The 16,002-nt window shown below is 44.9% G+C and overlaps 1 long non-coding RNA gene and 1 pseudogene across 1 annotated transcript in view; one reads left to right on the top strand and one right to left on the bottom strand.

Annotated features, from left to right (window-relative positions):
• LOC141374622 (uncharacterized) overlaps positions 1 to 16,002 on the bottom strand; it is a 214,310-nt gene that overhangs the window by 113,969 nt on the left and 84,339 nt on the right. The gene's annotated exons all lie outside the window — the stretch shown is intronic.
• Positions 10,679 to 11,474, top strand: LOC112830692 (proteasome activator complex subunit 2 pseudogene; annotated as a pseudogene).

Below are 16,002 nucleotides of genomic sequence, written 5' to 3'. Positions count from 1 at the left end.
AGGCATCGGACATCCTGTGTGGACTAATTTAATCCTTCCAGGAACCCCAGGAGAAAACAAAGATGAGTGAGGTTTGGAATTCTGAGGTCACGGAGGTGATGAGACAGGGTAGGAGTCTGGATAGAACTTTTCTTTCTAAATCCCACTCCTTTCCCACCCCACCCCACCCCACCCCACCCCACCCCCAGTTCTTTGTAACTGCCCACACAGCGTCTCCGAAACTCGGCAACTCAGCGTTGGCTACCTGCACGGTTCGGCAGCAGCCCCCTCCCCAGGAAGTCAGGACTTGAAGAAGTTTGGGCAAGACACAGGATGGCACTTTCCTAAAGAACCAGGAATTAAGGGGATCCCACCTCTCCCGAGCAAGAAAGCCGAGTTGAATAAGGTGATTTGCAACATGTAGCTTTTCTCGGCATTGTTCGTCAACATTTTCTTGAGGTCTTCCTGCCATACACATGTCACACCCGAATAAGATGAAGAGCAGTATCAGAAACACCGTGCAATCTGCCTGGGTCTTGGACTGGAGCTTTCGGGAAGTCCACAGGGACTTGTCACGAGGTGAACCCTGGCAAGTAATCAGCACGCCGCCTTTCAAAACGCATTCAGTAAGCAGATGGGAATTTGCCTGAAGTGACCATTCCTAAGAACGACAGGCATTGTTTCACCAAATTATCTCCCTGGGAATCTGTGGTATTCGGCACCATGCAATAACCAAGGTCTTCTCTTAATAAAAAATTCTGCTAAATAAAATAGGAGTAAAGGATGCCTCCGCTCCCCACCCCCCCCCCACCAACATATGATGGAACGAACACTTTGGTCATGAATAAAAATCCAGCCTCCTGCCTAATGCATTTCCCTTGTGGAGGGGCTGTGTGGCTTAGCGGCGCTGCACTACATAGGCAAAAAATGCAGAGTTTGTCTCTTTTGTCAGTCTGGAGATAAAATCCCCTTCTTTGTAATCCCTGAAGAAACAAATCAAATAAACTCAGGCTGAGCTAACCATTTTCAATCCATCAAAGCAATCAAATTCTGTTTACCTGAATCACAATGATTTCTAAAATGTTATTAAAAAGTAAAATGGAGTTTAACTATTCCAAAAAACCGAAAATGATGTGCAAACACAAAAGGGATAAGATTTCTGTAATTATGTAGACATAAAGTCGGTGCCATCATTTGAGCCACAATACATTGTAGCTATGGCATATAAAGATAAAGAGCCCTTTGTCTAACACAGCAGCTCCAAGTGAAGCATAAACATAATTAATGGAAGAAGTCTTCAAAGAGGTGACTATTCATTTAGTTAGTTTTATTGCTCTTGCGGGCAAACAATGGTTTTATAATTTAATAAACCAATTAACTGATTATGTCTCACCCAAAATATTTGTATATCACCCATTCTATCATCTCCAAAGTCCTCATCCCATTTCTTAGCCAGAGAGTGTTGTTGTAAATGTGACTAATTAGTACATTTGGCAAACGTTTGGCTGGCAGGTTATTTTGAAGCAAGTTCTCCGGGATTTTGTCTCAGTGTGCTTTTGCAAATATTTGTGACAACAGAAAGCCCTCTTTTTCAGTGTCATTAAAAGTTCAGATACCACATTACTAGGACTGTTTAGAGCCACTTGGAAAGAAATAATGATCGTGGCCCTGCTTCCTTATCATAATTCTTTAACTATTCTGTCGAGGGAACGATGCAGCCCTTCAGTGTCGCGTGCTTTATCATCCCCTCAAAATTGCTTCTTCTGTTCGGCTGGGAGTCATTCTGTGGGCTTCAGGTACCCATCACCAGCTGTATCATAATGGGGATGTTCACCACATTGCAGCTGATGGATCTGGCGGCATTTCTATTATAACCCTCCATTATCAGGTAGAGAAAAGCCAGCTGGGGGAAAAGAATGCATCTGGGAATAAAACTTGACATCCTGGCAAACAGCAGAAAGTTTCAACCTGGGCACATTCTTTCAGCACTTTGAAATGTGAAATTGTCATGACAGGTTTTCAGGTGCAAGAAGAGAGGTCAATAGAGGCACAGAAATGGAGTCATTTAAGGGGATCTGCTGAAACCCTCAGTAAAAGATATGATTATGGGTACAAATGGCATGCCCAGAAGCTACTAATGCTCTGCAGCAGGGACTTGACATACAAGAAGTAGTCCATAGAGCGTGCTATGCTCACCTGCGAGGCCCTGGTTCCCACCTTTTCAGCCAAGTACTCATTTATTTGTGGAACCAAAAATTGAGAGCCCCCAACCTACCCATCATGAACCAGAAATGGTCCCTGCCCTCAGGGAGCACATTGTCTAGGGAGACCAAAGCAAGTACAATAAACGGGCAAAGTGACAGGGGTTGTCTGTGGCACGACTAGACCACACGGAAGGCACTTAACTCAGACACAGAGCATCTGGGAGGCCCTTTTCTGCAACAGGTGATGCAGAAGCACCGACATTCTGGAACAAGGACCAAGTGACAGAAGAGAGGAGGGAAGCTGATAGATGTGAAGAGAAGATCTTGCTTGAAAGTGCTGTGGTGAGAGAAAATGTCCATTTGAGGCCCCTGGGAACCCCTGAGTCTGGTAGGAGCCCGGACCATGAAGGCCACAGGGTGGAAGAAAGTGGGCAAACCCAGACCGTGCACAGCTTAAAACCATAAGCAGGAGTTTGAACTTTATCAGAGGAGAAATACTGAGCCATTGAAGGTTTTAAGCAGAGGAGTCCTATGATCAGATTTAGATCTGGAAATATACACCTATACCTTCAACAAACCCCTCTCTCCTATATCAAAAAAAAAAAGAGAGAGAAAGTCCTAATGATTTACTGTTAATATGGTTCATATTAGCAGGCCCATGATTTATGGCTTAGTTTTCCTGTGAAGAATAAATCTGGGCCATGGGTATAATGCTTGCCAAAGCTGCAGTGGGCTATCAACCTTCCAGGTTACCATGAACTGGCCCCACAGTCTCCACCCCCATCTTACCCTCAGGCTCCCCAAACCCAGAACATTCCGAAGCACTGCAGATTCTGGCTTCATGCCTCTCCATGCGCCACCCTCGCCTGCTTGGCAAATCCTTACCTCTAAGACCCAGGCTTCCTCTTCTCTGCGAAGCCCCGCCTAACCACCCCACTGCCCATGCTGGCCGTCCTCCACGCCCACTGCTGCAGGGAAATGCTCAGTCTAGGACTTGGTTTCATTGACCATTTGTTTACTTGTCCTAGTCAACGTCTAGTCTGGGAACCTGAGCTCAGTGTCTGGTGGGAACCCCCAAGAACGGCTAGGACAGTACCAGAATGTAGAACTCCGTTAACACCTGACGAATGTCAGGCTGCATGAATAAACTCAGGGAGAGAGGAGACCCCGTCACATCCACCCGCCAACTCCAGTGATCCCTCTACGTGCACATCATAAAAGCTCGAATGTTGAGGGGATTGTATTGTTCAAGCTCCAGAAACCTACGGTGGCTCCCAAAAGAATTTTCACATCAAGGGTGTTACTGTTTAAAACAGGACTTTGGCCTGTATCTCTATGGCCCCCTGAGCAACCATTCAATGCAGACACTGGACAAAAAAAATAAAGTTAATTCAGAGGGGGGAAAAAAGTCAACTCGAGTGGTTGTTTGATTTCTTTGGCCTTCCAACTCAATCGGAAAGGTCACTCGTGGAGCCCCGTGTACATAGAGCCTGCTTCTGAGTGTCTTCAATCGTGTAACAATGTTATTTCATTAATCCCTGCAAAATCCTATGAGTAAGATGACAAGTATTACCCAGAGGGGAGCATCTGAATCACCTGTGAATGCATCAGAGCACCAGCGATTCTTAAATTTCAGGGAACATCAGAAGCACCTGGAAGGCTTATTCCAACACAGCCCCTGGACCCCACCTCTGGAATCTCTGATTCAGTAGGCCTAGATGGGACTCACAAATTCATAAGTTACCAGGTGACGTTCCCAGGGGATGCCGATGCTATGGGTCAGGGACCACACTTTGAGAACCACTGCCCTCGGCTACAGATTATAACCTTGCCTAAGAACTCATTTAATCAGCTGTCAGACGCTTGGTGCCAGACTGAAGGACTTTGGCTTAGCAATATGCCCAGGTAGCAAAATTAAGCAAAATCGGTGTGCTCACCCGGCCCAGTCGCTGCTCCTGTAGTTGATGAAGGGCATGACCACTGCCTGCTCCCATCGGTTCCCAGGGCTGGAGAAGGCCAGGTCCCAGGGTATGATTTTTTTCAAACGGGAATCCCCGATATCAACTACGTGCGAATGACACCAGTTCTCTCTCGGAGATTCTCATGGTAGGGATTTGAAACGAAGGTCAAAGGAAAATGGAGTTCTGACTCAGATTTCACAAAAATGGGTTTTCAAATCAAATCAGATGAAACCTCTAGGTGCAGGGGACGGCTTTCCCCCTACCCAAATGTGACCTCTCCAATTAAGAAGGGGGGGGAATGCTTGAAAAACCTCTTAACATCAAATAGCAGCCTAAGAGCATTTTCTGGTGATTTAAACTTAAACGAATCAGAAACATCTGGATTAAATTTTACTCAAATTCTACACAATCTAAAAAATTAAAGTGGGGGAGAAGGACTTGGCAAACTGTGCCTTGGGTTTAATCAAGCCTGGAGCATTCGAAAATTGGTCTGAGGTGTTGATGAGCTCTGAGTGAAGCCCTAAGGCTCAGCATTACCACTCCAAGGGCTCAAGAGTAACACCGGCGTCGGCTTCCCTTCCCAGCGCTCCGTGAGGGGGGACTCCCTCGCATCCACTTTCTGCCTGGCCCGGCTTGGACAGCTGGTTCACGATTTGATGCTCTGGACAAATCTGGATGCCTGATGACCAGCGGCAAGCAGGAATCATGAGGAGCGCAGTGAGTGGTTGAGTCTGATGGTGCTTGTCAGGCTAATAAACACTAGCTGCTCACCGGACGAGTCCTAGGCTCTCGTGGCTTTGTACACCGAAGCATATTTCTTGCTCATCCCATCCAGCCGGGCGACTCTGCGGGCTACCTCTCCTCCAAATAGCCACTCAGGAATATAGGCTGTTCCTGTCTTCCCACTCTGCCGTGCATCCGCCTCCTGGCTGCACCCCGGAGGGAAGAGAAGGACGGAAGGCCTGGGTTCCAGCCTCAGACCCGTCATTTAAGAGCTGTGAGACATCCTGCAAGACCCTTGACCTCTTTACGTGTCCATTTACAGCTTCCTCTGTAGAACAGCATTCATAATAGCACCCAGCTTGTGGGGTTCATGTGAGAATCCAATGAGGCTGGGCACTGGACCCTTGCCACTCCAAGTGTGGTCTGCTGACCAGTAGCATTGGCACCACCAGGATCCTACTAGAAATGTGGACCCTCGGGCCCCACCCCAGACCTACTGAATCAGAATCTGCATTTTAACAAGCTCCCTGGGGGATGCGTGTCTGCATCACAGTTTTGGGAAGCACTGCACCAAAGCACCCAGGACATAGTAAATGCTCAGCGAACTAGTTAGCGACCCTTATTATGACCTAAACTCCAGCTGCCTTTCCAAGCCAAACAGTCACCGAGCCCATTAACCCCGCACCCACTCCCAATCAGCAGGGACATCAGTGGAGATTATCGGGTTAGGGGACTGGCCTCTCCCCCTGTGAACAGGGACACTGCCTACTGATGTCCTTTCATGAGAGGGCGGAGACAGGGCCTTTATTTTAACTGACAAATCAAAGCAAGTCAGGACTAAGACTGCAATCATTTCATCCTCATTATCTCAAGGAATTTCAGCCCATATGGTACACTGCCCTCATCATTACACGCTGATCACAGACCCTGTGTGTTACCTGGGATCAACCCAAAAACATAAAAGGTAGGGAACAGACCCAGATTTCTAGACAAGCTGTCACGGAAAATTTCCTTCCTGCGGGGGGTTGGGGAGGCGGTGCAGGAGGGCGGATTAGGACCAATGTCAAGTAAATCATTTCCCTCCTCCTGGTAAAACACATTTCCACGGCTAGCCCAGCTTTCTAAAACAAGTCCTGTCCAGCTCACTTAGCTGATGGCGCTGGTGCTCTGGGATGTTGAGGGATTCTCTTGGCTGGCTGCCTGCATGCCTAATTTCCGTGATTACACCAAATCGTCATCCAGAAAGTGCCCTCTGCAAAATGACTAAACTCATATCAGGTGTCTCTCCTCCACCCCGTTCCCTGCTTCCACCGCCCTCTACAAAGGCCCTGTCTGAAACACATGACACCTGAGTGCTTGCTCTTGGTAATGGATCACACAACTTCTGAATCTCAATTTCCTTTGCTCAGCGCTGTGTCACCGCAACCACATTGATCAATAGGAAGCCAAGTAATGCTCATAGCAGCTTGCGGGCTGCCTCACCCTCCCTCCCTCCCTTCTCTCTCCTCTCTCTCCTTCTTCCCTCTCTCACACACACACACCTCACACTCACACACACAGACGAGCGCACACACAAAATACTCAGAACATTAAAGAAAGCTGTTAAGCTAATCTGGTGCATCTAAATGGGCAATATATATTGAATCCATGCTCCATTGATCATAATTATTGCAGTGCCCTTTATCAAGTAGCCATCTTAAACCATTATTTAGAGATCATTTTGCTTTCCATTACTGTCACTATATTGCAAAATTCGCTGGGAATTGGATGCTGGGTGATAGAGGGGTGTGCACAGTATTAGCTGGGAATCTGCCCATTGCATCCAGGAGTGTTTCCAAATGGAGAGACTTAGCGCCACAGTCAGTGAACTTTTGAAGAGCCCCCCATCAGCTTTATGGAGGAAAAATAAATCCTCCACCCGGGTCTGATTTTCCTCCTTGGCTCTGCAAACAATATCACCATTATTCTTGCCTCACGATAATCCCCAGTAAGACCCTCAACATACAAAGCCCCCGACTCGCACTGGGCGTTCTGCAGACGAAGTGCAGTTGCTGCAAAGGGACTGAATAAAGGCATCTGGCCTGTGGGAAGGAAAACAAGGGCACCTTATCTGTAATGCCCCAGCCTCCTCAATGGAAACTTGTATGCCACAACCATGGCTCCCTTTCTTCCCCATCCGAAGGATGCCCATGGTAGACGAGCTCCTCCAAAGCCCTGGTCCTACATCATCAGCACCATCTCTTCTCCATCCACCCTTTGCTGAAGACACTCCGCAGAGAATGAGGCACCACAGGCTTCACGTGATGAGCAGAGGTGGCTGAACACAGTGGTAAAGGCCATCAGCTCTTTCTGAAGGGCTGGGTTCGAACCCAGACTCAACCGTCTGCTCCCTGCAGAGCCTCAGGCAATCCATTCACCCTCTGCCCCACGCCAATGCTTCCTCTGCAGAAGTAGGAATTATGCTGATCATAACCCCCTACCTTGTAGGGACTCCCAGACGGGTTCGGATCTGGTGCAGAGCGAGTTCTCAGTACCCGTTAGCAGTCATTACGGTTACCCAGGGTAGTGGTTCTCAAATGTTAGCTTGCAACACAATCACCCAGAGGGCTTCTTAAGACCGCTGGCCCCACCCACTGGAGTTTCTAATTCAGGAGGTTTGGGGGGTGGGTGAGAATTGGCGTTTCTAACAAGTTCCCAGGTGATGCTGTGGGTCGGCAGACCACATTTGGAAAGCCCCTGCTCCACAGAGTGGAAGCTATCAAATTTCCACAGTGCACGCACCCCTTTCCCGTCAGGGACTGGAATGAGCGGACTTTACTCCCCCTCTCGGCCAGTGAGCCGCCAGGGAGAACCAGTAAATGAAGCAGACCTAAGACCGTCCTGTTGTCAAAGAAAAAGAGAAAGATTTGGGGTCAGACTGACCTGAATCTGCCTCCTGGCTCTACCACTTACTTGCTGTGTGACTTTAAAGGACTTTCTTAACTTCTCTGAGCTTGTTTTCTCATCTGTAGATTGGGATGATAGCCCCTACCTCACAGAGCTGTTATAGAAACAAAACAAAATGGCCTGTAGAAACTACAGATACAATTGCTGATATAGAATAGATAATAAATGGTCATTATTAATTACATTAGGTCAGATCATATAGTTGACCATGCTTTGCCGATAAAAATGGCAGTTTTCTATGGATCAACCTCATAATTATAGCAATGATAATAATAGTAACATCCCTGAGCAACCTTGAGCCGCCCCAATTTGGTACAATAACTAGCTAACAGCACACCCTGCAGGGACGCTGAGGACGTCGTCCGTTCAATGGCACCATCATTTTAGCCACTGTGGTTATCCGCCCAGATGCCTGATTTACACCCCCTGCCCCCCAACACACAAACACACACACACACAGTCTTAGTAGGCTCAAGCTTTGTTTTGTTTTAAGAGATCCTTCAAGAGATCTTAGTGAGGACCGAGGATGTGAACAGCAGAGATACAGGGTCTGTGTGGATCCTTTGGCATTTCCTGACCATGGCTACATGACCACAGCCGAGTCTCTCCAGCCATCCCTTCTTTCTCTTTGGCAGCTCCTATCTGCTCAGATCTGGGGAACCAAACAACTTAGCTCTTCTGATGTGTCTCTGTGTCTATGTTTTTCTGTTTTTGTTTTTGTTTTTGTTTTTAGTAAAATGGTAACATAGTAGATGCTCAATTAATGTTAATTTGACAATAATTGTGAAATAAGGCCATGAAAGAAAAATACATTATCATCTTGAGAGATCATGAAGGGACGTTTGATAAAATGTAATGTCTATGTTTAAAAAAAAACCTTAGGTGCGCCTGGGTGGCTCAGTCGGTTAAGCGTCTGCCTTCGGCTCAAGTCATGATCCCAGGGTCCTGGGATGGAGCCCCCATCAGGGTCCCTGCTCAGTGGGGAGTCTGCTTCTCCCTCTGCCTGCCACTCTCCCTGCTTATGCTCTTTCCCTCTCTCTCTCTGACAAATTAAAAAATAAAATCTTTAAAAAATAATGAAATAAAAAAAGTCTTAGTAAACCAAGAATGTAGGCCACTAACAGACGTGATGGATGGATGGATAGATGTGTATATATGTGTATGTGTATGTATATATATGCAGATGTATAAAATAAAATATGCTTTTTTAAACTAACAGCCATCATCATGATTAACTGTAAAATGGAAGACATTGCCATGAAAAGGCAGGAAGAGATCAAAGATGCCTACTTGTAATGACTGTTTAACATTGTTCTGGAAGCACCAGCTAATACGATAGAAGAGAGTATGAAACAGCAGGAATAAAGGCTGGAGACTGCAGAGAAAAAAATCATCATCACTGTCCTACTTGGAAAACCCATGAGAAAATCTTAGAACTGATAAGAGGCTTCAATGAGGTGGATGGTTATAAAATTAGTTTACAGAAATCAATAATGTGTCCATAACCACTTAGAAAATATGTGCTTCATAGCAGTCATAAATATATAATGCCTAGAAATGAACTTCTCATGAAATGACTATAATCTATATGAAAAGAACTATATACTCTACTCAGGAAGACAAAATGGTATCTGGGGCGCCTGGCTGGGTCAGTCAGTGAAGCGTGGGACTCAATCTCGAGATTGTGAGTGTAAGGCCCACTTGGGGTTTAGAGCTTAAATAAATAAATAAATAAATCTTTAAACAAAAGACAAAAAGATATCTGAAAAATTGTGGAAAACATAACATGTTCCACAATAGAAAGACGTTCTCTTTAAAGATATTGACAGTGACAAATCATGCTGTGAATTTAATGCAATTTAAATCAAAATTCTAATACTCCTTTCCAAACTTGACTAAAGTGTATTTGAAGACGATGTGATATGTGAGAATAACCAGGAAAAAAGTCTGGGGGAAGGAAAAAAAAATGAAGAGAGAGTATTTGTCCTTCCAATTATTAAAATGTATTAGAATTCTGATAATCAAAACTGACTCCAAGAGAAACAGATTAATTAAATAGACCAAGAAATTCAAAAGCAGACCCAAGCCATTAAAAAAATGTATATATGATAAGGTTAGAATTTCAGATCAAGCAGGAAAATTAGGACTAGTCAATAAAGAATCTAGGGACAACCATTTGGAAACAAAAGACAATTTACAGCAACATAAATTCCATATGGATTAAACAATTTAATGTAAAAGTACTAAGAAAAGATATGTAAATATTTATATAAAACCAGATGGGAAATCCTTCCAAAGAATGTCACCAAAATAAAATTTTATGATATTAAAATTTTAAGCTCATTCTAAACAGAAAAAAAAAAACCTAGGAAAGTTAAAAGGCAAGTAAACCAGAAAATGTATTTTCAACATACGTGATATTCAGGGGTTAGTATTCTTACTACTTGACAATGTATTAAATTCTACCAGAAATATATACATATATATGTATACATATGTATACATATATATATATATGAAAAATTCCATAGAAATTTGGGCAATAGGCTTAAGATAGTCACAAATGAAGAAATATAGTCAATAATCACATACAAAGGTTCAATATTACCAGTAATCAAAGAAATATAAGCTAAAACCCAATGGCCTATCTTTTTACTTCTTGTATTATGATGGATTTAAAAAAAAGAATGGCCAGAATTGTCAAAAATATCCGCATTCTCTTATTTGGAAGTAGGGATGTAAATTAAGAAGGTTTTTTTTGAGAGCAATTTGAAAATAAATATCTAAAGCCTTAGACTTTGACCCAGTGCATACACTTCTGGGAATGTGTCAGAGGAAATTAATTAAAGTGTGCAAGGAGAGACCAGAGATCTTGCAACTGGAGCAGCATGGTCAAGCCTTGTGGGGTGCACCTGAGCAGGGAAGCCCACAAGCAGGTGGATGTCTTCAGGTAAAGTCTTTTCCAGGAGGCAGAGGAATTCCTCTACAGTTTCTTGCCACAGAAAATCATATACCCGAATCAACTCTTGCAAGAGGACTCACTCAATGTTGCTGACCTGACCTCTCTCCAGACCCCACTGGACATCCCCATCCCAGACCCTCCAACCCAAGGATGATGAGATGGAAACAGATAAGCAGGAAAAGAAAGAAGTTCCCAAGTGTGGCTTTCTCCCTGGAAATGAGAAGGTTTCTCACCCTACTTGCCCTGGTTAAGCCAGAAGTCTCGACTCTCAAAGAAAAATGCATTCTGGTGATCACACGGATCCAGCATCTGATCCCCAAGATTGAGGTTGGAAATGACTTTGGGGTGGCAATCCAGGAGAAGGTGCTGGAGAGGGTAAATGCAATCAAGACAAAAGTAGACGCTTCCAGACAACCATTTCCAAGTACTTCTCTGAACGTGGGGATGCTGTGGCCAAGGCCTCTAAGAAGACTCATGTAATGGATTACCGGGCCCTGGTGCATGAGCGAGATGAGGCAGCCTATGGCGAGCTCAGGGCCATGGTGCTGGACCTGAGGGCCTCCTATGCTGAGCTTTATCGTATCATCAGCAGCAACCCACAGAAAACTATCAACCCAAAGGGCGAAGAGAAGCCATCTATGTACTAGTCGGGGGCCAAAAAATTATAATAATAATAATAATAAATGACCTATGCTTTGTGTGGAAAAAAAAGCGTGCAAGGATAGCACAAGGATGATCTTTGCAGCATTACTTACAGTAGCCAAAAATTGGAATATCAATCGTTAAAAATTATGACAGAAATCCACATGTATTTACATGCACACACAGTTGAGGCAGGGCAGGGGTTTTCACACTTGACCGTGTATCAGAATCGCCTGGAAGGCTCACTAAAGCAAGACTCATGGCCCCACTCCCAGAGCTTCTCATTTGGGAAGCCTGGGCTGGGCCTCTAGATTTCACATTTCAGGGTCCCCAGATGATAACTGATGCCAATGGCAGGCATCGCATTTGGAGAACCTCTGTGACAGAGTGTTGTTTAATGAGAAGAGCAAATTACAATAGGGGTAGCATGATCTGGTGTCTCCATGTACCTTATAAAGGCATAGAAAAAGTTCTCAAGGATAAACCCAAAAATGTTAACAATGATTATGTCTAAGTGTCAAGATTGTGGGTGTTTTAAATTTTTTATGATCAACATAAATTATTTATATACGTTTAATTATTCGGCCATTTCTGCCCCCTAATAAGCAAATTTTATGAAATCCGCATGTGCCCCTGTCTTCTTAAGCCACCTCTGCCTGGAGACAGTTGGGGTCAGACTCAACACTCCGTGAGTTTTTTATTATTAATAACTACTTTATTAAGATATAACTCACATACCATACAATTCACCCATTTAAAGTGTACACTTCAATGGCTTTTAGTATATTTACAGAGTTGAGCAACCATCACCACAGTCAATGCTAGAGTATTTTCATCACCCCCAAAAGAAACTGCTAGCCTCCAGCAGTCATTCCCGCTTCCCCATCTGCCCCTCCCCCAAGGCCCTGGCAACCGCTAATGTCCTTCCTGTCTCCGTGGATTGCCTATTCTGGACATTTCCTATAAATGGAATCATGCAATATGTGGTCTTTAAGAGTGGCTTCTTTCACGTACATGTCATTTCCATACAAAATCCCTGCCTTTGCAGGGCAATCCTGCAATCCACCTTGTCTTGCTTCGTCTACTCCAGCAAAGTACAAGCTTCCACTTGAGGAAGATCCTGTGGACATGGAATAAAGTGCATGAAGTTTAATATACTCTATGGACCACCTCTCCTCTCACCTGAGGCAATTTGAGCATCCAGTTGGGTTCTTGCCTCTGTCTTGGACTAGCTGAATTTTGAGACACAAGTCGCCTCCTAACACAATGGTGAAGAGGCCGTATAACCTCGCAGTGAGAGGGCAGGCCCAGGGCTCTGCCCATGCTTGCTCTGTGACCCCAAGCAAGCTGCTTGCTTGCTCTGAGCCTCTGTTCCTCTTCTGGGACCAGGTCACACTAGCACCTCAGAGTCGTTGGAGAACTCAATAAATTAATGAACATCTGATGCTCAGAGCAATGCCTGCTACCACAGAAATGCTCAGCACATGTTAGCTATTAGCATTATTATAACAGTTAATTGGATATCAATATCTGGCAAAGTTTCTTTGTTGTGAAGCTCTGATATGGTCACAGAAGCAGATGCCTGGAATATATTTAGCAAAATCTCCTCTTAATGAAACTACCCTGCCTCCTTCTCTTCGGGTTGAGGAGAAGACTGGTGGCTGAGTCTACCCCCAAGTGGTTGCCCCATGCTAGGAAATTAACACTGTGGGGGTGCTTTGGGAAGTTATTAGACCATATTCAAAGGAAAAACCATAATAATAATCACAATACCAATACAATAAAAATGAATGTCAAAATCAACCCCCCTTATATTTGTATGTCTCCCAAAAACATGCCTGAAATCATTACTTGCAATGCGAGACAATTTGTAGGACACCAGTAATGTCTGTGGGCTCCTGGCATAGGAGGATTCATTCTGAGGCCTGGGAAAAGCCAAGGACAAGTATGAGAGACAAGAAGAAATACATGGCCAAGCATCCCAGAGCAACGATCAAGCCTTACCAAGTTGGCCTTGCTAACTAAACGTCGCGGGTGGAACACAACAAGATTAGTTGCCCAGAATTTTTCGTAAAATTACTGAGAGCCCTTCGCCATTTCTCTGTTGTTTTTGTTTCTTCTCTAGCTCAAAGGTATCACTGCCTTCAACTTCTAAAATTCAGCCTGATCAATAAATAACTTTAGTGAGCAGCCATGTTAGACTGATTGGGAAAATTTGAAATTCTCGAGCAAGTTTATTATTTTTGTGAAAACATCAAAAATGTTTTCAATAGTTTGGATCCTCCTCCAGAGGGAGGGAGAAGCCTGGGTCATTTTCCTAACCTGGATGGTGTCTCCGGAGAAGGCCCTCCGTGTGTGCACCCACCAGCACCCAGAATGTGTTCTCTGGAACCGAGTCTATGCCCTCTGGCTCCAGTGTTTCCAGGACACTTCATTGCATCCATCAGCCCTCCCCACTCTGGGCAGGCTCAGCCTCCATCTTACACCAGTCCCAGGTAAGAAAGAAAACTTCCCGGATGCCCTCTGGCTCTCTTCCTCCTACCGACCCCCTCTCCCTTCCTTTTAATCACTAACAACACCTGCTCTTAGTCTTGAGTAGATGGTTATAGGTATAAAACTTTATAATGCCTGTTGGACAACTGCACTACTGGGTATTTACCCCAAAGATACAAATGTAGGGATCCGAAGGGGTACGTGCACCCCAATGTTCATAGCAGCAATGTCCACAAGAGCCAAACTGTGGAAAGAGCCAAGATGTCCATCGACAGATGAATGGATAAAGAAGATGTGGTATATATACACAATGGAATATTATGCAGCCATCAAAAGGAATGAGATCGGGGGCGGAGCAAGATGGCAGAGGAGTAGGAGACCTAGATTTCGGCTGGTCTCATGAATTCAGCTGAATAGGGATCAAACCATTCTGAACACCTACGAACTCAACAGGAGATCGAAGATAAGAATAGTAACAACACTCTGAACAGAAAAGCGACCACTTTCTGGAAGGTAGGACGTGCGGAGAAGTGAATCCGAGGCAATATTCGGGAGGATAGACGGCGGGGGAGGGGGCCTCCGTCGGCCGCTTCTGGCGAGTGATAGAGCCGCGGAGCACAAAATCAGAACTTTTAGAAGTCGGCTCCACTGAGGGACGTCGCTCCAGTGGCTAAGCTGGGGGTGGAACCCTCGCGGGACAGTGTGGTCTTAGGACCCTCGGGGTCACAGAAAGACCGGGGGTGCCTGAGTGCAGCAGAGCTCCCAGGGATCAGAGCGGGGAAGCCGGCTGCAGAGACGGAGCCGAGGCGCGGGCTCGCAGCTCGGGGTTGCCATAAACTGTGATCGGTGACAGTCGGGCCACTGCTCCTCCAGCAGGGACCCAACAAGTGGCAGAGCCGGGGAGACCCCCCTTCCTCCCCCGGGAGGAGCGGCGTGGAAGCGCACCGCAGGGATCTGCTGGGTTTGGAGACTCCACACAGGGTCGGGTGCCAGACATAGAAACGCTCGATCACAGGCCGGGTGAGCACGGAGTGCGGCCAGAGACCAGGGAGACAGGAGTGACTACTTTTCTCTGGGGGCGCACTGAGGAGCGGGGCCCAGAGTTCTCAGCTCCTCCGGGTGGAGATTGGGAGGCCACCATTTTCACCCTGGTCCTCCAAAGCTGTACCGAGAGCTTGCAGGGAACAAAAGCTCCTGAGAGCAAACCCGAGCAGCTTGCTTAGGCCGGACTGACAAGGGGGGGGCAATTCCGCCTCCGGCAAAGACATTGGGAACCCCGGCAACAGGCCCCTCCCCCAGAAGATCAGCACGAACAGCCAGCAAGCCAAGACCAAGTTTACCGATCAAGGAGAACGGGAGAACTCCAGCGCTAAGGGAAATACTGCACATAGAATTCATGGCTTTTTTACCATAATTCATTAGTTTTTCAAAGTTAATTTTTTTAACTGGTTTTTTTTTGAATTTTTCTTTTTCCCTTTTTCAAACATCTTATCAATCCCTTTTTTAAAAAAAAACATTTTTTATTTTTCATTTTTAGAGTCATATTTTTATCTCGTCATAGTAGTTACCCTTATTTTTGGCATATATATATATAAGTTGTTCTCTCTTTAAAATTTTGAGATACAATTTCGTCTAACAGATCAAAATATACCCTAAATCACTAGTGTATGGCTTTGTTCTATTCTCCTGCCTGATCAGATTCTCTCCCTTTTCTTTTCTTTTTTTTCTTTTTTCTTTTTCTTTTTAAATCTTCTTCTTTCTTTTTAAAAAACAACTTCTTATCTTATCAATTCCTTTTATAAAATCTTTTATAATTTTCATCTTTACAGTCATCTGCCATCCCTTCATTGTATCAACCCTTATTTTGTACATATACAAGTCTTTCTTCCTTTAAAATTTTAGCAGGCACTTTCTTCTAACAGAACAAAATATGCCCAAAAGTTAGTGTGTGGCACTGATCTATGCACTAGCCTGATCATATTTGATCATGTTCTGGTTTTTTTTGTTTTGTTCTGTTTTTGTTTGTTTTTATCTTTTTCTTTTTCCTTTTTTTTTTCCTCTTCTTTCTTTCCCTTTCTTGTCCCCTGGTTTC

Source organism: Callorhinus ursinus, unplaced genomic scaffold (genome assembly GCF_003265705.2).
Source record: "Callorhinus ursinus isolate GAN/ISIS: 27379988/994484 unplaced genomic scaffold, GSC_fseal_2.0 scaffold20, whole genome shotgun sequence".
In the NCBI taxonomy this organism is placed as follows: domain Eukaryota; kingdom Metazoa; phylum Chordata; class Mammalia; order Carnivora; family Otariidae; genus Callorhinus; species Callorhinus ursinus.
Note: the sequence above shows the minus strand (reverse complement) of the source record. Positions and strands in the feature narration are given on the sequence as shown.